We start from the raw sequence: 22210 nt of genomic DNA, 5'->3' as shown, positions 1-22210 counted from the left end.
TACACCTTTTAGGCCAGGTGGTCTCAGTCATATCTATTCAACCCTGCCATTGTAGTATGAAAGCAGTCATAGATAAGAGGTAAGCAAATAGACATGACTGTGCTCCGACGAAGCTTGGTTTAAATAACCGTGTGGCAGGGTAGATGTGGCCTGTGGCCTGTAGTTTGCTGACCCCCCATGTAGAAGGTAGATGGAAGGTTACCATCTAATGAGACTGGAGGACAAGAGAAGGAAGCTTTTACAATAGTCAAAGCTGTAGTTTCCTTGTCACACAAAGCTTGCATTAGTAGCAATCTAGTGGTTACCCATCCACAGCGAAGGAAATAGTTAGGAAGGTCAGTTTATTCATTTTAAGACGTTGTTCTTTTTCTTGCCTTTTCCCTTTTTTACTTATTTTTTTTTTAGATTTAAGAAGTAATGATAATAGTTGGTGGGTTTTTCCCCCTGTGAGAGCCAGAAGTTAAGAGTCCATGCTGAATCTTGAAATAAAACCTTGGTGGTAGACATGTAAAGAGGAGTTAGAAGAGAAAGACAGTTCATATGATTTAGTGGTTATTGAATGTTCAAATTTAAGGGCAGAGAGAAATCTCAGCTGTCTGACTCACAGGTTTCCAGGTTATGCAGTCACGTTTAAATTGGACACGAGGAAAGAGTAGCAAACTGTCAGGTGTGTAGAGAAGAGCAGCAGGTCAACAGGGAAGATTAACTGTTTTCTATCCATGTTGAGTTTAACGGGATATTCCTGTGGGATATTTTCAGTTGGTAATTGGATGATAGGCATTTCTACCAGGAGATGGAACCCTGAGGTTGGAGTCACAGACTTGGAATACTGTTACTGTAATTACCAAAGTCATAGATCTGAATGAGCTTCTCCTTGATAGGGAAGATGTAGAATGAGAAGGCGGCCAGTGCCAAAACCCTTGGCGCATCCACGTTTCCCAAAGGAAAAGGAGTCAGCAAAGAAGACTGAGCAGTGGGTAGAGAAATGTCGGAGAGGAATCAGAGCAAGTTATGTTGTAAAGATTTTTTAAAACATGAGAATTTCAAGTAGGAGACTATAAATTCTGACAAGTAAGATTACTAAAGCGAGTTGGAGTGAACTTTCTCATGTGTGGTGGTTCCCTTTTCAAAACAACAATTTTAAAATTGTAAGGTCTACTTTGTATGTGACTCGTACTTGTGGTGTCCAGATGTGGAAGGACACATCTTTAAGATGCTACCTAAAAGTTTTGTAACTGCAGCAGGTATCCACATAGGGTCAGGAAAATTGTCTAGACTGGTGAGTCCAATGTGCCAATATTACTCCAAAATTGTTAAAACCTGAAGATCACCTGTAAGGGGAAGTGGTGTCTCTCTTATCTGCTTGTTGTGGAAATGCTTGCTTTATACTCACGGCTTTGATGAGCTCTTGTGCACGCATTCTGAAACAAAACCTGGCAGCAACACTGGAAGCCACTGTGGAACACACATACCCTCCCTCTGACGTGGAATCATAACACAGCCATTTTGGGACTGGGTTTCAAATTTTGGTCAGCAATGGATTACAGACCTGCAAGTTGGAGAAACTGACATCGTTTAAATACTATACTGCAGGAAACTGAAAGAATATATGGAGGAAACTGTAAGGGGATATGCTGAATATACTGGTTCTCAGTACTTGGGGAATTCTGGGGACTTCAGTAGAAAAGTCAGTACCTGAGTGTCTTCATTAGTGCAGTTCTCCTTCCATTTGCCTTCTTCTGATATCTCTGCTTTTCCTGCTTTCTTTTTAATTTCATCTCCAACGAGAAAATAGTGTGAGAACATATTACTAACATGTGTATGTCTTACAAGTGTTTATTATTTCCTTTGAAGACAGTTGGCTACTTGTCCTAAAGTGTACCTGGTATTCTCTTAGATTCTAACGGCAAATGTCTGTACCACAATGACAGTGTCACTGATGGTGGGCTGCCAAGATTTTAGGTGTCTTCTGGGTTGTCAAATACTATGTGTTCTATCTGGCATAGTTTTCATGTGAAATGCTTTTTTGGTATTATATTTGTTCAGAAGTTGGTAATCTGTGATTTGACTAGAATACTTGGTGGCTTGGATCACAACACTTTTAACCTTCTATCTATATCTATATCTATATCTGTCTATCTATCTGTCTGTATGATAAACCCCCATTACCCTCGAAATAACTTGGAGGTCCTAGTGGTCCTTAATGGTCACAGCCATCTGTCTTGGAGCAGTGTATAACTCTTCCTATGCTTCGGAGGCAACTGTATGCACTTTTTGACTTGTTCTTTCAAGAGCCTCCTTTAGTAGGTGAACAGTGTTTTTAGTTTCAGAAGAAATGAACAGAAATCTTAGAAACGAATAAGAGGAGCTTGTGATCAGCAGTACAGTATCTTAGCATATCCAATGATTTTATGTGATCATAGCGCACTGCAGGGTTAAAGTGTCCGCCTCAAGCAATACGCTCACTTCAGCCTCCTAATTACCTTGGGATTATAGGCCAGCATGCTATCGTAGGCTTTTAATGTTCCATAATTTTATATGGTTGATTTAAAATATATTTTACTTTTTTCTTTAGTAGTGGATGAGATTGCTGGAGACCCCGTGTTCAGGTAGGATCTTACCTATTTTTTAAAAATTATGTGTTCACTAAGGGAATACAAAGCAAAGAAACTAATATTTGATGAGTGTTCTACTATGAGCTAGATGCCATATCATGTACTTAACATTGATCATCTCATATAATCTCCACAAATACTTGCAAAGTACTTGTGCTATTCCTGTTTAGGAATTAGGCTACTGTGGTTCTGAAGTTGACTAATTGTCCCATGATCCCATAGCGAACAAGTAGCTGACCCATGATTTGACAATAAACCTGCCTGGCTCCCAAATCCCTACTTCTTCCCCTGAGCATATGATAAAGAACTGTGCAGCACTGGGATCCAGGTACAGGTCCAACTGAGATCGATGCAGAAAGTCAGATTTAGTTATTCGTTAACTCTCCTCAAAAGTGTTCCTTAGAAGCCTGGTTAGTCAACAGCTTGTCCTGATATGTTCAACAATTGCAGTGGTCATTGTTTTCACCATCAAAAGTTTGAGGGCAGATCTCACTTTGCCGTGGCCACAGGACCATAGGTTTAACATAAGCAAGACCAAGCAAGTCCTAGAAGGAGTTAATTTCCTGTAAGTGAAGGATGTCTACAGGTATGCCATGTTTTGTTAATTACAGTTAGCGTCTATTTAGAGGATTTTTCTGATTGATCTTTCTACTTACTGACTTCCCAGTAAGTAGACAGTAAGACTATCCTCAGCTACTGCACATGCCTAGTTCATGAAGATTTTTCTTTTTTCCTAGCATCTTTTTTCTTCTTCTGTGACTTTTCCCTAATCTTGTCTTGATTTTGTTTTCTTTCTTCTCTGCCTTTTTTGGTATTTCTTTTGTTGTGTTTTTTTCCTTTCCATTCTGCCAGCTAAGTCTTCCACATTTTCCTATAGAGGAAATCCAAAGCACACAGAATTTCAGGATTTTAAGCAATCTTAAGAGACCAAGCAAAGTATTCTCTAGGAATTCCACCTGTGCTTAACATCCTGCCCTAGTAATTGCTCAGGTGGAGAACCTGAAAGTCAAAGAGATTAAAGTGACTCATTTGGAGATAGTGAGTGTTAGAACTCAGGTTTCTTAATCGAAAGCCCAGTACTCTTCCTTGTTTATCATCCTGTAGGTGAGTGTTTTAATAATAGACAGTGGGTGTGGGTCTAGTGAAGCCAACGGAAAAGGATAAGAATGGAATTAGCTGATGAACTCAGTGTTAGTGGATATGAATGGAATTAGCAGGGGAACGCCAAGTTTGAAGAGAAACAACACTGGGTTGTATAGGAATAAGCGTTTTAGAAAAGAAATCAGAATATTGGAGTATCTGAGAAGTTTGATAAAGATGAATCATAGGAATGAAGGACACAGGGTGTCGGGAGTTATCTGGAAGAGTGTCTTAAAATAGAGGACTCAAAGGGAGTCCTGAAGAGCTTGCTGTTTTTTTGTTTAATTGGAGGAACTGACAGATTTGGAGGTTGCTATTGAAAGATGTTTGAAGAATTTTGGAAGAATCTGTAGAGCAGATCAGAATGTGGTATGATCTGCCACCACCTCAAGTTACAGAGGACTGGCTGAGAGCCCCTCGATTCCTAGGGTCTGGAGGTTCCTGAAAGACAGATGTGTGTCCCAGGTCCGGTGTCTCCGCCACCTCTTTTCCCAATTCACTGATGTCCTTCCCATGTACATGTAGGGAAGGCAGGGGTGGGAATGGCTGGGAGATCCCTCATGGAGCTTCAGTTGGGTAGTTTGTAACATGTCTCTGCTAGGAGAGTGTGGCTGAGCGTCCCTTTCACTTGTTTTCTAGGAGCAGGGAAATAGAGATCTCCTGCTCTTGGTCACTTGGGCCCATCCTTTCAGGAATCTGTGCTTTCTTAGGCTGAATATTTAGAGGTTGGAGACTGCCATGGAGCCCTGCAGAAGAGGGAGAGATCTGGAAGTGGGAGCCCATAGGAAGGAAGACGTTTAGATAATACTATGGGAAATAGAAGTACAATTTCCAGGATTCTGTTTTTCCAGGAGTCTCTCTGCTTGGGTATCTGAGTGCCTGTGAATCCTTTGGGCATTATGTCCTCTACCCTCCTGCTTGAATTTTTCAAGAAAGGAAGGGTTTCCCTAAGTACAAGGAAGAGAGTTCTAATTACAGGTTAGAAGGAGGGGAAAACTAGGTGTGAAGGCTCACGCCTATAATCCCAGCACTTTGGGAGGCTTAGGCAGGATGATTACTTGAGGCTAGGTGTTCAAGAACAGCCTGGGTGGCATAGGTAGACCCCATCTCTTAAAAAAAAAAAATAGGCATTGGGTGGTGGTGCCTGCCTGCATTCCTAGGTAGTCAAGGGGCTGAGGCAGGAGGATCACTTAATCCCAGGAGTTTGAAGCACCAGTAAGCTATGATTGTGCCACTGCATCCCAGCTTGGGTGACAGAGTGAGACCATGTCTCTAAACAATTTGGTAAAATCTAAAAAAAGGAAGGGAATTAAAGGACCTTTCAATCATTCTGTCGGTTCTGGTGCTGCCTTGTTGCTATTGAGACTGGTCCTGCAGTCTGGGAAGGATTGACCTTTGCTACCAGGGTGCCCTCACTGACCCAGATCCCGCAGTCTTCATGATGATACGTACTTAGATTTCAAAGTTATTTTTTTTAGATCACATTCAAATGCTTAATTGCTCAGCCATCATTCCCAAAACACCAGTACTCTGCTCTGGCAGTCGGGCCTCATAGCTTTAGCCACACACATAGAGAGCAAGTTGACCTTTCCCTCACACTCAGAACTGTCTGTGGAGTACTCATGTTAGCCTAGACTTAGCCTAGACCTTTGAGCAAGGTCTCAAAGGTAATGGTCAGTTACCCTTTGAGGCCTTTGTCTGTCTTTTCTACAGCAAGTAGTAGTTGGGATTGTTCTAAAGTTCAGAGAGGTTCAAATAATGTTACAGGAAGAGATGAGAATTTCCCTACTTCTTTGCTACCACATCTGTATCCTGAGGGCCCTTTCTATCCCATGTAGCACCTTTTCTTAGGTAGTAGAAGTTCCCATATTGTCCTTCCCCAGAGTAGTGGTCACCAACTCACAGTTGGCCTGGCAAGTGACCTGTTTACTGTTAGCAATGAAAACCTCCCAAGCCACTTGCGTGTGTGTGTCCTGTTCTAAAATTATTTTCAGATTCTTCCTAGCAAGAAAGCCATTCAACAGAATTCTCTGAATCTAAAGTAGAATAGTTGAATTTAACAGAGCCAAGCTTCATCCATGAGTCATCAGTATCCACAAAGAAAAGTAGGGCTTTGTGTTTGCTCCGGCAGCATATACACTAAAATTGGAACCCTGCAGAGACGATTAGCATGGTCCCTGCCCAAGGTAGACATGAACATCGGTGAAGCATTCCGTGTTTTATCCAGTCCCTGAAACATCATTGGCCCATTTGCTGACTAGCTCCAAGGTAACAGTGTGTGTCAAGGCAAAAACAGGTGACACCCAATATTAAAATTGTGTTGGGACTTTCAGTACAGAGATAGGCCCATAATATGATCTATGAAATGTCAATGGAGCTCAGTAGTGTGGAATGTTGTGTGCAAATATGTTGTTAGTAGTCAGAAATGAGAAAATGTCAACTTGCATCGCCTTTGTTCAACTTAAATAAAAATAGGGTTTTGCCTTCCACGTCAGTTGGAGACGGGCATGGAGATTAAGCATCATTCTAGCAAAGATCTGCTGATTCAGAGTTTGAGCAGGTAGGGGAGGAACAGTAGTAGTCCAAGTTAGGTTATGACATCCATTAATTTTCTGCCCTTGCTGTGATTAAGTAGCTCAGTAACAGTGGACAATTATGTTATCCCATTTACTGAAGTAATATTTATAATAAATTTTGTTAAAATTATGAAACCGATGAGATTCCCTGAATTGCAAGCCACAAACAGTAGAACAAGTAATAAACAAGGGTGGGGCTTAGTAACATTTTTGAAAGCTGTATCATTTGAGTATTAGTACCTATGGAAAAATACAATTGTGTTTTGTTTGGGATTCCAAAATCATTTCAGCCATAAAGTTCAAGGACAAATTATTCCATTGATTCCCTATCTTTCTGAGCCTTGTAAAACTGTTCTCTCATTAAATGTTGTTTTAGAACCCAGTGAACTAAGGCAGTAAAATCCTTAGTTTTAGAAGGCAATGAGCCTGAGAGAAGCAACTTGTCCAAGAACAAATAGCCGTTGCTTACAGAGAGCTAGGACTTCTTCTGAGTTCAGGACACGGTGCATCATGTCAAGGGACCTCTGGTTAATTCACTGCTCTATACTCCCTTCATGAGTACTTCGCCTTACTTTTCTTCTTTAACTGGAAGCTTAATAAGAAGTTTGTTGAGCTTACAAACTTGAGGTATATGGGATAATTAAAGATCTGTTATTATAATAGCTCTGATATTGTCTGAAATACTCTTCAGAATTTAATTTATTCGGTAAATGATTTTCATGTCAGTATTAAAATAGTAATTTTATTCATTACATTTTTAGAAATAGAATTCCCCAAGAAATTTCACAAGATAAAGAAGAAAAGATTCTGGAAAATCCTTCTCAAATTAGCAATCCAGGTAAGCCTTCTGACAGTGACTGCCTCTTTGGTGGGCGTACAATAGATACATAAGTAGGAATAGTGAAGTTTTGAGTATAAAGGAGGAGTTTAAAAGGTCAATGTGTAAACTGCATGCATATTTCTTCTTGAATGTTTTTTAGTAGTCTAGAATGCGGAGTTACTTTAAGTTAGGCGTACGCCATTTATTATCTCAAACAATATTGTCTGGAAAGAAATCATTTATTTAATTTTGGTCCCTAAAATGCTGTTTGATATTTTTGGCTAAATAAGAAAGAAGATTTTTAAGTTAGTATATTCCGTTTCCAGTCACATTATAATGAATTGCACTTGGTATAAAAATGCATCTTCTATTTAATTTTTATAATAAATGGTTTGCATTTAGTGAACAGTAGTTACAGTTGACCTTGAACCATGGGAGGGTTAGGGACGTCAATCCCCTTTCATCCGAAAATCTGTGTATAACATTTTACTTTGCAAAACTTTACTTACAGCCTACTGTGGACTGGAAGCCTTGTGATAACATAAATAGCCAATTAACACATAGGTTGTACGTCATATGTGTTCTATATTGTATTCTCACAATTAGGTAAGCTAGTGAAAAGCAACTGTTATGAAGAAAATCATAAGGAAGAAAAAATACATTTCCTATTCATGAACTGGAAGTGGATCATCATAAAGGTCTTTATCCTCTTTATCTTCACATTGACTAGGCTGATAAAGAGGAGGGGGAATAGGAGAGGTTGGTCCAGCTGTGTCTGGGTGACAGAGCAGAAGAAAATCTGCATCTAAGTGGACCCCTGCAGTTCAAACACCTGTTGTCAAAGGGAGACTATGTATTTGTATTACATAGTGATTTGTGTCACAGAAAAGTAACTATTTTTAAAACCGAGAACTCAAAAATACCTTTGTGATAGCATGAACAAATGACAATATTAACTGCAAATTGTGGCCAGTGTGCAGCAATACTAATAGGAGAATATTATTTTATGTATTTATTTTTGGAGACAAGGTCTCACTCACTCTGTTGCCCAGGCTAGAGTGCAGGGCCTAGAGTGCAGTCAGTGCAGTAGGATCATCATAGCTCACTGTAACCTCAGACTCCAGGGCTCAAATGATCCTCCTGCCTCAGCCTCCCGAGTAGCTGGAACTACAGGTGCATGGCACCAAGCCCAGCTTATTTTTAAATTTTTTTTGCAGAGATGGTTTCTTTCTTTTTTTGAGAGAGAGAGAGACTCACTTTGTTTCCCAGGCTAGAGTGCCATGGCATCAGCCTAGCTCACAGCAATCTCAAACTGCTGGCCTCAAGCAATCTTCCTGCCTCAGCCTCCTGAGTAGCTGGGACTACAGGTGCTTGCCACTGCACCCAACTACTTTTTTCATTCTATTTTTAGTTTGCTGGCTAATTTTTTCTATTTTTAGTAGAGATGGGGTCTGACTCTTGCTCAGACTGGTCTGGAACTCTTGCCCTCAAGGATCCTCCTGCCTCAGCCTCCTATAGTGCTAGGATTACAAGCATCATGGGCCACCATACCAAGCCAGTGGATTATTTTATAAAGATACCTTTTGAATGAAGATGTCAGAAAAGCAATTCTTTGTTGAGAAGTACAGATTATGTTAGAAATCCGTATACCAACAAGGTCTCACTATTATTGAATTCATTCCCCATAGGTTAAAACCAAATGATATATATTTACTTCACTAGAACGAGATGTGTTCTCCTATCTGCTGGATAATTGTCATGATAACAGTGACTTTGTGTCCCTTAGCCAAATGATTTTCCTAAGAAATATTCCAGTAGCCCAACCGTGGGCTAAACCAATAATAATAAAAGTAGAGAAGTATTTCACAATAACAAAAATGCTACTGTGCTACCTAGGTGGGACACCTACATCCTTGTACAATCTGAGGTATATGAGGGCACCTTTAATGTAGTATATATTCATCAAAGAAATTCCATAATTTAGGTATTGTAAGTAGTAGGAGACAAAGGTCGAGTAGGCATAGTTTTTGTCTTTGAGGTGCTTGTGATAAGCTAGACCTGTTCCTGTTTAACTTCTGTGTTTCTTCAACGGGACTGTCAAACCATTTTTATTCATCGTATTCACTTGCCCACCTCACAAATAGCTATGAAATGTCTTTTGGGTGATAAGTATTGTTCCGATGTAACTAAACACGTACATTTTACAAATACAGTCAGGAACTTATTTTTATTGTTACTTATATTATTTACTACTTTATTCAGTGGTTACTGGGTGCCAGATGCCCTCTGGGAGCTTATTAATATAATCATCATTTACCTTGTGCTTATCGTGTTAAATGTGTGCCAGACACTTTAAGTCTATCATGCAGAATTAATTCTTTAGACATTGACTAGGATTTAAGGTAAGCAAGGCAGAGTGAGTAGAAAGTTTGCCAGGTAAAGAGGCAGAAAGATGGTGCTTGGCAGAAGGAACACCTAGCAGGATTGCACGTGAGGTCCAAGAACAGCAAGTGCAAAAGCTGAGACTCATGGGTCAGATTTGCAAGGTTTTCCAGCAGTTCCATTTTCCTGGGAGTCACAGGATTAGAATTGAGTATGAGGGCATTGTGGTTATGGTGTAAAGCAGGGATGGTCAAGCTTTCTCTGTAAAGGGTTGAGGTAGTACACCTTTTAGGCCAGGTGGTCTCAGTCATATCTATTCAACCCTGCCATTGTAGTATGAAAGCAGTCATAGATAAGAGGTAAGCAAATAGACATGACTGTGCTCCGACGAAGCTTGGTTTAAATAACCGTGTGGCAGGGTAGATGTGGCCTGTGGCCTGTAGTTTGCTGACCCCCCATGTAGAAGGTAGATGGAAGGTTACCATCTAATGAGACTGGAGGACAAGAGAAGGAAGCTTTTACAATAGTCAAAGCTGTAGTTTCCTTGTCACACAAAGCTTGCATTAGTAGCAATCTAGTGGTTACCCATCCACAGCGAAGGAAATAGTTAGGAAGGTCAGTTTATTCATTTTAAGACGTTGTTCTTTTTCTTGCCTTTTCCCTTTTTTACTTATTTTTTTTTTAGATTTAAGAAGTAATGATAATAGTTGGTGGGTTTTTCCCCCTGTGAGAGCCAGAAGTTAAGAGTCCATGCTGAATCTTGAAATAAAACCTTGGTGGTAGACATGTAAAGAGGAGTTAGAAGAGAAAGACAGTTCATATGATTTAGTGGTTATTGAATGTTCAAATTTAAGGGCAGAGAGAAATCTCAGCTGTCTGACTCACAGGTTTCCAGGTTATGCAGTCACGTTTAAATTGGACACGAGGAAAGAGTAGCAAACTGTCAGGTGTGTAGAGAAGAGCAGCAGGTCAACAGGGAAGATTAACTGTTTTCTATCCATGTTGAGTTTAACGGGATATTCCTGTGGGATATTTTCAGTTGGTAATTGGATGATAGGCATTTCTACCAGGAGATGGAACCCTGAGGTTGGAGTCACAGACTTGGAATACTGTTACTGTAATTACCAAAGTCATAGATCTGAATGAGCTTCTCCTTGATAGGGAAGATGTAGAATGAGAAGGCGGCCAGTGCCAAAACCCTTGGCGCATCCACGTTTCCCAAAGGAAAAGGAGTCAGCAAAGAAGACTGAGCAGTGGGTAGAGAAATGTCGGAGAGGAATCAGAGCAAGTTATGTTGTAAAGATTTTTTAAAACATGAGAATTTCAAGTAGGAGACTATAAATTCTGACAAGTAAGATTACTAAAGCGAGTTGGAGTGAACTTTCTCATGTGTGGTGGTTCCCTTTTCAAAACAACAATTTTAAAATTGTAAGGTCTACTTTGTATGTGACTCGTACTTGTGGTGTCCAGATGTGGAAGGACACATCTTTAAGATGCTACCTAAAAGTTTTGTAACTGCAGCAGGTATCCACATAGGGTCAGGAAAATTGTCTAGACTGGTGAGTCCAATGTGCCAATATTACTCCAAAATTGTTAAAACCTGAAGATCACCTGTAAGGGGAAGTGGTGTCTCTCTTATCTGCTTGTTGTGGAAATGCTTGCTTTATACTCACGGCTTTGATGAGCTCTTGTGCACGCATTCTGAAACAAAACCTGGCAGCAACACTGGAAGCCACTGTGGAACACACATACCCTCCCTCTGACGTGGAATCATAACACAGCCATTTTGGGACTGGGTTTCAAATTTTGGTCAGCAATGGATTACAGACCTGCAAGTTGGAGAAACTGACATCGTTTAAATACTATACTGCAGGAAACTGAAAGAATATATGGAGGAAACTGTAAGGGGATATGCTGAATATACTGGTTCTCAGTACTTGGGGAATTCTGGGGACTTCAGTAGAAAAGTCAGTACCTGAGTGTCTTCATTAGTGCAGTTCTCCTTCCATTTGCCTTCTTCTGATATCTCTGCTTTTCCTGCTTTCTTTTTAATTTCATCTCCAACGAGAAAATAGTGTGAGAACATATTACTAACATGTGTATGTCTTACAAGTGTTTATTATTTCCTTTGAAGACAGTTGGCTACTTGTCCTAAAGTGTACCTGGTATTCTCTTAGATTCTAACGGCAAATGTCTGTACCACAATGACAGTGTCACTGATGGTGGGCTGCCAAGATTTTAGGTGTCTTCTGGGTTGTCAAATACTATGTGTTCTATCTGGCATAGTTTTCATGTGAAATGCTTTTTTGGTATTATATTTGTTCAGAAGTTGGTAATCTGTGATTTGACTAGAATACTTGGTGGCTTGGATCACAACACTTTTAACCTTCTATCTATATCTATATCTATATCTGTCTATCTATCTGTCTGTATGATAAACCCCCATTACCCTCGAAATAACTTGGAGGTCCTAGTGGTCCTTAATGGTCACAGCCATCTGTCTTGGAGCAGTGTATAACTCTTCCTATGCTTCGGAGGCAACTGTATGCACTTTTTGACTTGTTCTTTCAAGAGCCTCCTTTAGTAGGTGAACAGTGTTTTTAGTTTCAGAAGAAATGAACAGAAATCTTAGAAACGAATAAGAGGAGCTTGTGATCAGCAGTACAGTATCTTAGCATATCCAATGATTTTATGTGATCATAGCGCACTGCAGGGTTAAAGTGTCCGCCTCAAGCAATACGCTCACTTCAGCCTCCTAATTACCTTGGGATTATAGGCCAGCATGCTATCGTAGGCTTTTAATGTTCCATAATTTTATATGGTTGATTTAAAATATATTTTACTTTTTTCTTTAGTAGTGGATGAGATTGCTGGAGACCCCGTGTTCAGGTAGGATCTTACCTATTTTTTAAAAATTATGTGTTCACTAAGGGAATACAAAGCAAAGAAACTAATATTTGATGAGTGTTCTACTATGAGCTAGATGCCATATCATGTACTTAACATTGATCATCTCATATAATCTCCACAAATACTTGCAAAGTACTTGTGCTATTCCTGTTTAGGAATTAGGCTACTGTGGTTCTGAAGTTGACTAATTGTCCCATGATCCCATAGCGAACAAGTAGCTGACCCATGATTTGACAATAAACCTGCCTGGCTCCCAAATCCCTACTTCTTCCCCTGAGCATATGATAAAGAACTGTGCAGCACTGGGATCCAGGTACAGGTCCAACTGAGATCGATGCAGAAAGTCAGATTTAGTTATTCGTTAACTCTCCTCAAAAGTGTTCCTTAGAAGCCTGGTTAGTCAACAGCTTGTCCTGATATGTTCAACAATTGCAGTGGTCATTGTTTTCACCATCAAAAGTTTGAGGGCAGATCTCACTTTGCCGTGGCCACAGGACCATAGGTTTAACATAAGCAAGACCAAGCAAGTCCTAGAAGGAGTTAATTTCCTGTAAGTGAAGGATGTCTACAGGTATGCCATGTTTTGTTAATTACAGTTAGCGTCTATTTAGAGGATTTTTCTGATTGATCTTTCTACTTACTGACTTCCCAGTAAGTAGACAGTAAGACTATCCTCAGCTACTGCACATGCCTAGTTCATGAAGATTTTTCTTTTTTCCTAGCATCTTTTTTCTTCTTCTGTGACTTTTCCCTAATCTTGTCTTGATTTTGTTTTCTTTCTTCTCTGCCTTTTTTGGTATTTCTTTTGTTGTGTTTTTTTCCTTTCCATTCTGCCAGCTAAGTCTTCCACATTTTCCTATAGAGGAAATCCAAAGCACACAGAATTTCAGGATTTTAAGCAATCTTAAGAGACCAAGCAAAGTATTCTCTAGGAATTCCACCTGTGCTTAACATCCTGCCCTAGTAATTGCTCAGGTGGAGAACCTGAAAGTCAAAGAGATTAAAGTGACTCATTTGGAGATAGTGAGTGTTAGAACTCAGGTTTCTTAATTGAAAGCCCAGTACTCTTCCTTGTTTATCATCCTGTAGGTGAGTGTTTTAATAATAGACAGTGGGTGTGGGTCTAGTGAAGCCAACGGAAAAGGATAAGAATGGAATTAGCTGATGAACTCAGTGTTAGTGGATATGAATGGAATTAGCAGGGGAACGCCAAGTTTGAAGAGAAACAACACTGGGTTGTATAGGAATAAGCGTTTTAGAAAAGAAATCAGAATATTGGAGTATCTGAGAAGTTTGATAAAGATGAATCACAGGAATGAAGGACACAGGGTGTCGGGAGTTATCTGGAAGAGTGTCTTAAAATAGAGGACTCAAAGGGAGTCCTGAAGAGCTTGCTGTTTTTTTGTTTAATTGGAGGAACTGACAGATTTGGAGGTTGCTATTGAAAGATGTTTGAAGAATTTTGGAAGAATCTGTAGAGCAGATCAGAATGTGGTATGATCTGCCACCACCTCAAGTTACAGAGGACTGGCTGAGAGCCCCTCGATTCCTAGGGTCTGGAGGTTCCTGAAAGACAGATGTGTGTCCCAGGTCCGGTGTCTCCGCCACCTCTTTTCCCAATTCACTGATGTCCTTCCCATGTACATGTAGGGAAGGCAGGGGTGGGAATGGCTGGGAGATCCCTCATGGAGCTTCAGTTGGGTAGTTTGTAACATGTCTCTGCTAGGAGAGTGTGGCTGAGCGTCCCTTTCACTTGTTTTCTAGGAGCAGGGAAATAGAGATCTCCTGCTCTTGGTCACTTGGGCCCATCCTTTCAGGAATCTGTGCTTTCTTAGGCTGAATATTTAGAGGTTGGAGACTGCCATGGAGCCCTGCAGAAGAGGGAGAGATCTGGAAGTGGGAGCCCATAGGAAGGAAGACGTTTAGATAATACTATGGGAAATAGAAGTACAATTTCCAGGATTCTGTTTTTCCAGGAGTCTCTCTGCTTGGGTATCTGAGTGCCTGTGAATCCTTTGGGCATTATGTCCTCTACCCTCCTGCTTGAATTTTTCAAGAAAGGAAGGGTTTCCCTAAGTACAAGGAAGAGAGTTCTAATTACAGGTTAGAAGGAGGGGAAAACTAGGTGTGAAGGCTCACGCCTATAATCCCAGCACTTTGGGAGGCTTAGGCAGGATGATTACTTGAGGCTAGGTGTTCAAGAACAGCCTGGGTGGCATAGGTAGACCCCATCTCTTAAAAAAAAAAAATAGGCATTGGGTGGTGGTGCCTGCCTGCATTCCTAGGTAGTCAAGGGGCTGAGGCAGGAGGATCACTTAATCCCAGGAGTTTGAAGCACCAGTAAGCTATGATTGTGCCACTGCATCCCAGCTTGGGTGACAGAGTGAGACCATGTCTCTAAACAATTTGGTAAAATCTAAAAAAAGGAAGGGAATTAAAGGACCTTTCAATCATTCTGTCGGTTCTGGTGCTGCCTTGTTGCTATTGAGACTGGTCCTGCAGTCTGGGAAGGATTGACCTTTGCTACCAGGGTGCCCTCACTGACCCAGATCCCGCAGTCTTCATGGTGATACGTACTTAGATTTCAAAGTTATTTTTTTTAGATCACATTCAAATGCTTAATTGCTCAGCCATCATTCCCAAAACACCAGTACTCTGCTCTGGCAGTCGGGCCTCATAGCTTTAGCCACACACATAGAGAGCAAGTTGACCTTTCCTTCACACTCAGAACTGTCTGTGGAGTACTCATGTTAGCCTAGACTTAGCCTAGACCTTTGAGCAAGGTCTCAAAGGTAATGGTCAGTTACTCTTTGAGGCCTTTGTCTGTCTTTTCTACAGCAAGTAGTAGTTGGGATTGTTCTAAAGTTCAGAGAGGTTCAAATAATGTTACAGGAAGAGATGAGAATTTCCCTACTTCTTTGCTACCACATCTGTATCCTGAGGGCCCTTTCTATCCCGTGTAGCACCTTTTCTTAGGTAGTAGAAGTTCCCATATTGTCCTTCCCCAGAGTAGTGGTCACCAACTCACAGTTGGCCTGGCAAGTGACCTGTTTACTGTTAGCAATGAAAACCTCCCAAGCCACTTGCGTGTGTGTGTCCTGTTCTAAAATTATTTTCAGATTCTTCCTAGCAAGAAAGCCATTCAACAGAATTCTCTGAATCTAAAGTAGAATAGTTGAATTTAACAGAGCCAAGCTTCATCCATGAGTCATCAGTATCCACAAAGAAAAGTAGGGCTTTGTGTTTGCTCCGGCAGCATATACACTAAAATTGGAACCCTGCAGAGACGATTAGCATGGTCCCTGCCCAAGGTAGACATGAACATCGGTGAAGCATTCCGTGTTTTATCCAGTCCCTGAAACATCATTGGCCCATTTGCTGACTAGCTCCAAGGTAACAGTGTGTGTCAAGGCAAAAACAGGTGACACCCAATATTAAAATTGTGTTGGGACTTTCAGTACAGAGATAGGCCCATAATATGATCTATGAAATGTCAATGGAGCTCAGTAGTGTGGAATGTTGTGTGCAAATATGTTGTTAGTAGTCAGAAATGAGAAAATGTCAACTTGCATCGCCTTTGTTCAACTTAAATAAAAATAGGGTTTTGCCTTCCACGTCAGTTGGAGACGGGCATGGAGATTAAGCATCATTCTAGCAAAGATCTGCTGATTCAGAGTTTGAGCAGGTAGGGGAGGAACAGTAGTAGTCCAAGTTAGGTTATGACATCCATTAATTTTCTGCCCTTGCTGTGATTAAGTAGCTCAGTAACAGTGGACAATTATGTTATCCCATTTACTGAAGTAATATTTATAATAAATTTTGTTAAAATTATGAAACCGATGAGATTCCCTGAATTGCAAGCCACAAACAGTAGAACAAGTAATAAACAAGGGTGGGGCTTAGTAACATTTTTGAAAGCTGTATCATTTGAGTATTAGTACCTATGGAAAAATACAATTGTGTTTTGTTTGGGATTCCAAAATCATTTCAGCCATAAAGTTCAAGGACAAATTATTCCATTGATTCCCTATCTTTCTGAGCCTTGTAAAACTGTTCTCTCATTAAATGTTGTTTTAGAACCCAGTGAACTAAGGCAGTAAAATCCTTAGTTTTAGAAGGCAATGAGCCTGAGAGAAGCAACTTGTCCAAGAACAAATAGCCGTTGCTTACAGAGAGCTAGGACTTCTTCTGAGTTCAGGACACGGTGCATCATGTCAAGGGACCTCTGGTTAATTCACTGCTCTATACTCCCTTCATGAGTACTTCGCCTTACTTTTCTTCTTTAACTGGAAGCTTAATAAGAAGTTTGTTGAGCTTACAAACTTGAGGTATATGGGATAATTAAAGATCTGTTATTATAATAGCTCTGATATTGTCTGAAATACTCTTCAGAATTTAATTTATTCGGTAAATGATTTTCATGTCAGTATTAAAATAGTAATTTTATTCATTACATTTTTAGAAATAGAATTCCCCAAGAAATTTCACAAGATAAAGAAGAAAAGATTCTGGAAAATCCTTCTCAAATTAGCAATCCAGGTAAGCCTTCTGACAGTGACTGCCTCTTTGGTGGGCGTACAATAGATACATAAGTAGGAATAGTGAAGTTTTGAGTATAAAGGAGGAGTTTAAAAGGTCAATGTGTAAACTGCATGCATATTTCTTCTTGAATGTTTTTTAGTAGTCTAGAATGCGGAGTTACTTTAAGTTAGGCGTACGTCATTTATTATCTCAAACAATATTGTCTGGAAAGAAATCATTTATTTAATTTTGGTCCTAAAATGCTGTTTGATATTTTTGGCTAAATAAGAAAGAAGATTTTTAAGTTAGTATATTCCGTTTCCAGTCACATTATAATGAATTGCACTTGGTATAAAAATGCATCTTCTATTTAATTTTTATAATAAATGGTTTGCATTTAGTGAACAGTAGTTACAGTTGACCTTGAACCATGGGAGGGTTAGGGACGTCAATCCCCTTTCATCCGAAAATCTGTGTATAACATTTTACTTTGCAAAATTTTACTTACAGCCTACTGTGGACTGGAAGCCTTGTGATAACATAAATAGCCAATTAACACATAGGTTGTACGTCATATGTGTTCTATATTGTATTCTCACAATTAGGTAAGCTAGTGAAAAGCAACTGTTATGAAGAAAATCATAAGGAAGAAAAAATACATTTCCTATTCATGAACTGGAAGTGGATCATCATAAAGGTCTTTATCCTCTTTATCTTCACATTGACTAGGCTGATAAAGAGGAGGGGGAATAGGAGAGGTTGGTCCAGCTGTGTCTGGGTGACAGAGCAGAAGAAAATCTGCATCTAAGTGGACCCCTGCAGTTCAAACACCTGTTGTCAAAGGGAGACTATGTATTTGTATTACATAGTGATTTGTGTCACAGAAAAGTAACTATTTTTAAAACCGAGAACTCAAAAATACCTTTGTGATAGCATGAACAAATGACAATATTAACTGCAAATTGTGGCCAGTGTGCAGCAATACTAATAGGAGAATATTATTTTATGTATTTATTTTTGGAGACAAGGTCTCACTCACTCTGTTGCCCAGGCTAGAGTGCAGGGCCTAGAGTGCAGTCAGTGCAGTAGGATCATCATAGCTCACTGTAACCTCAGACTCCAGGGCTCAAATGATCCTCCTGCCTCAGCCTCCCGAGTAGCTGGAACTACAGGTGCATGGCACCAAGCCCAGCTTATTTTTAAATTTTTTTTGCAGAGATGGTTTCTTTCTTTTTTTGAGAGAGAGAGAGACTCACTTTGTTTCCCAGGCTAGAGTGCCATGGCATCAGCCTAGCTCACAGCAATCTCAAACTGCTGGCCTCAAGCAATCTTCCTGCCTCAGCCTCCTGAGTAGCTGGGACTACAGGTGCTTGCCACTGCACCCAACTACTTTTTTCATTCTATTTTTAGTTTGCTGGCTAATTTTTTCTATTTTTAGTAGAGATGGGGTCTGACTCTTGCTCAGACTGGTCTGGAACTCTTGCCCTCAAGGATCCTCCTGCCTCAGCCTCCTATAGTGCTAGGATTACAAGCATCATGGGCCACCATACCAAGCCAGTGGATTATTTTATAAAGATACCTTTTGAATGAAGATGTCAGAAAAGCAATTCTTTGTTGAGAAGTACAGATTATGTTAGAAATCCGTATACCAACAAGGTCTCACTATTATTGAATTCATTCCCCATAGGTTAAAACCAAATGATATATATTTACTTCACTAGAACGAGATGTGTTCTCCTATCTGCTGGATAATTGTCATGATAACAGTGACTTTGTGTCCCTTAGCCAAATGATTTTCCTAAGAAATATTCCAGTAGCCCAACCGTGGGCTAAACCAATAATAATAAAAGTAGAGAAGTATTTCACAATAACAAAAATGCTACTGTGCTACCTAGGTGGGACACCTACATCCTTGTACAATCTGAGGTATATGAGGGCACCTTTAATGTAGTATATATTCATCAAAGAAATTCCATAATTTAGGTATTGTAAGTAGTAGGAGACAAAGGTCGAGTAGGCATAGTTTTTGTCTTTGAGGTGCTTGTGATAAGCTAGACCTGTTCCTGTTTAACTTCTGTGTTTCTTCAACGGGACTGTCAAACCATTTTTATTCATCGTATTCACTTGCCCACCTCACAAATAGCTATGAAATGTCTTTTGGGTGATAAGTATTGTTCCGATGTAACTAAACACGTACATTTTACAAATACAGTCAGGAACTTATTTTTATTGTTACTTATATTATTTACTACTTTATTCAGTGGTTACTGGGTGCCAGATGCCCTCTGGGAGCTTATTAATATAATCATCATTTACCTTGTGCTTATCGTGTTAAATGTGTGCCAGACACTTTAAGTCTATCATGCAGAATTAATTCTTTAGACATTGACTAGGATTTAAGGTAAGCAAGGCAGAGTGAGTAGAAAGTTTGCCAGGTAAAGAGGCAGAAAGATGGTGCTTGGCAGAAGGAACACCTAGCAGGATTGCACGTGAGGTCCAAGAACAGCAAGTGCAAAAGCTGAGACTCATGGGTCAGATTTGCAAGGTTTTCCAGCAGTTCCATTTTCCTGGGAGTCACAGGATTAGAATTGAGTATGAGGGCATTGTGGTTATGGTGTAAAGCAGGGATGGTCAAGCTTTCTCTGTAAAGGGTTGAGGTAGTACACCTTTTAGGCCAGGTGGTCTCAGTCATATCTATTCAACCCTGCCATTGTAGTATGAAAGCAGTCATAGATAAGAGGTAAGCAAATAGACATGACTGTGCTCCGACGAAGCTTGGTTTAAATAACCGTGTGGCAGGGTAGATGTGGCCTGTGGCCTGTAGTTTGCTGACCCCCCATGTAGAAGGTAGATGGAAGGTTACCATCTAATGAGACTGGAGGACAAGAGAAGGAAGCTTTTACAATAGTCAAAGCTGTAGTTTCCTTGTCACACAAAGCTTGCATTAGTAGCAATCTAGTGGTTACCCATCCACAGCGAAGGAAATAGTTAGGAAGGTCAGTTTATTCATTTTAAGACGTTGTTCTTTTTCTTGCCTTTTCCCTTTTTTACTTATTTTTTTTTTAGATTTAAGAAGTAATGATAATAGTTGGTGGGTTTTTCCCCCTGTGAGAGCCAGAAGTTAAGAGTCCATGCTGAATCTTGAAATAAAACCTTGGTGGTAGACATGTAAAGAGGAGTTAGAAGAGAAAGACAGTTCATATGATTTAGTGGTTATTGAATGTTCAAATTTAAGGGCAGAGAGAAATCTCAGCTGTCTGACTCACAGGTTTCCAGGTTATGCAGTCACGTTTAAATTGGACACGAGGAAAGAGTAGCAAACTGTCAGGTGTGTAGAGAAGAGCAGCAGGTCAACAGGGAAGATTAACTGTTTTCTATCCATGTTGAGTTTAACGGGATATTCCTGTGGGATATTTTCAGTTGGTAATTGGATGATAGGCATTTCTACCAGGAGATGGAACCCTGAGGTTGGAGTCACAGACTTGGAATACTGTTACTGTAATTACCAAAGTCATAGATCTGAATGAGCTTCTCCTTGATAGGGAAGATGTAGAATGAGAAGGCGGCCAGTGCCAAAACCCTTGGCGCATCCACGTTTCCCAAAGGAAAAGGAGTCAGCAAAGAAGACTGAGCAGTGGGTAGAGAAATGTCGGAGAGGAATCAGAGCAAGTTATGTTGTAAAGATTTTTTAAAACATGAGAATTTCAAGTAGGAGACTATAAATTCTGACAAGTAAGATTACTAAAGCGAGTTGGAGTGAACTTTCTCATGTGTGGTGGTTCCCTTTTCAAAACAACAATTTTAAAATTGTAAGGTCTACTTTGTATGTGACTCGTACTTGTGGTGTCCAGATGTGGAAGGACACATCTTTAAGATGCTACCTAAAAGTTTTGTAACTGCAGCAGGTATCCACATAGGGTCAGGAAAATTGTCTAGACTGGTGAGTCCAATGTGCCAATATTACTCCAAAATTGTTAAAACCTGAAGATCACCTGTAAGGGGAAGTGGTGTCTCTCTTATCTGCTTGTTGTGGAAATGCTTGCTTTATACTCACGGCTTTGATGAGCTCTTGTGCACGCATTCTGAAACAAAACCTGGCAGCAACACTGGAAGCCACTGTGGAACACACATACCCTCCCTCTGACGTGGAATCATAACACAGCCATTTTGGGACTGGGTTTCAAATTTTGGTCAGCAATGGATTACAGACCTGCAAGTTGGAGAAACTGACATCGTTTAAATACTATACTGCAGGAAACTGAAAGAATATATGGAGGAAACTGTAAGGGGATATGCTGAATATACTGGTTCTCAGTACTTGGGGAATTCTGGGGACTTCAGTAGAAAAGTCAGTACCTGAGTGTCTTCATTAGTGCAGTTCTCCTTCCATTTGCCTTCTTCTGATATCTCTGCTTTTCCTGCTTTCTTTTTAATTTCATCTCCAACGAGAAAATAGTGTGAGAACATATTACTAACATGTGTATGTCTTACAAGTGTTTATTATTTCCTTTGAAGACAGTTGGCTACTTGTCCTAAAGTGTACCTGGTATTCTCTTAGATTCTAACGGCAAATGTCTGTACCACAATGACAGTGTCACTGATGGTGGGCTGCCAAGATTTTAGGTGTCTTCTGGGTTGTCAAATACTATGTGTTCTATCTGGCATAGTTTTCATGTGAAATGCTTTTTTGGTATTATATTTGTTCAGAAGTTGGTAATCTGTGATTTAACTAGAATACTTGGTGGCTTGGATCACAACACTTTTAACCTTCTATCTATATCTATATCTATATCTGTCTATCTATCTGTCTGTATGATAAACCCCCATTACCCTCGAAATAACTTGGAGGTCCTAGTGGTCCTTAATGGTCACAGCCATCTGTCTTGGAGCAGTGCATAACTCTTCCTATGCTTCGGATGCAACTGTATGCACTTTTTGACTTGTTCTTTCAAGAGCCTCCTTTAGTATGTGAACAGTGTTTTTAGTTTCAGAAGAAATGAACAGAAATCTTAGAAACGAATAAGAGGAGCTTGTGATCAGCAGTACAGTATTATAGCATATCCAATGATTTTATGTGATCATAGCGCACTGCAGGGTTAAAGTGTCCGCCTCAAGCAATACGCTCACTTCAGCCTCCTAATTACCTTGGGATTATAGGCCAGCATGCTATCGTAGGCTTTTAATGTTCCATAATTTTATATGGTTGATTTAAAATATATTTTACTTTTTTCTTTAGTAGTGGATGA

The 22210-nt window shown here is 40.0% G+C and overlaps 2 non-coding genes across 2 annotated transcripts; both read left to right on the top strand.

Annotated features, from left to right (window-relative positions):
- Window positions 1-5870: 5870 nt before the first annotated feature.
- LOC123627789 lies at window positions 5871-5977 on the top strand. Its single transcript, XR_006731498.1, has one exon. It is a non-coding gene; the product is annotated as a U6 spliceosomal RNA (small nuclear RNA).
- A 9706-nt stretch (window positions 5978-15683) lies between these two features.
- Window positions 15684-15790, top strand: LOC123627788. The gene has a single exon (XR_006731497.1). It is a non-coding gene; the product is annotated as a U6 spliceosomal RNA (small nuclear RNA).
- The last annotated feature ends 6420 nt before the right edge of the window (window positions 15791-22210 follow it).

Source organism: Lemur catta, chromosome 26, assembly GCF_020740605.2.
Source record: "Lemur catta isolate mLemCat1 chromosome 26, mLemCat1.pri, whole genome shotgun sequence".
In the NCBI taxonomy this organism is placed as follows: domain Eukaryota; kingdom Metazoa; phylum Chordata; class Mammalia; order Primates; family Lemuridae; genus Lemur; species Lemur catta.
The sequence above is the reverse complement of the archived record's forward strand: the minus strand, read 5'-3'. Positions and strand labels throughout refer to the sequence as shown.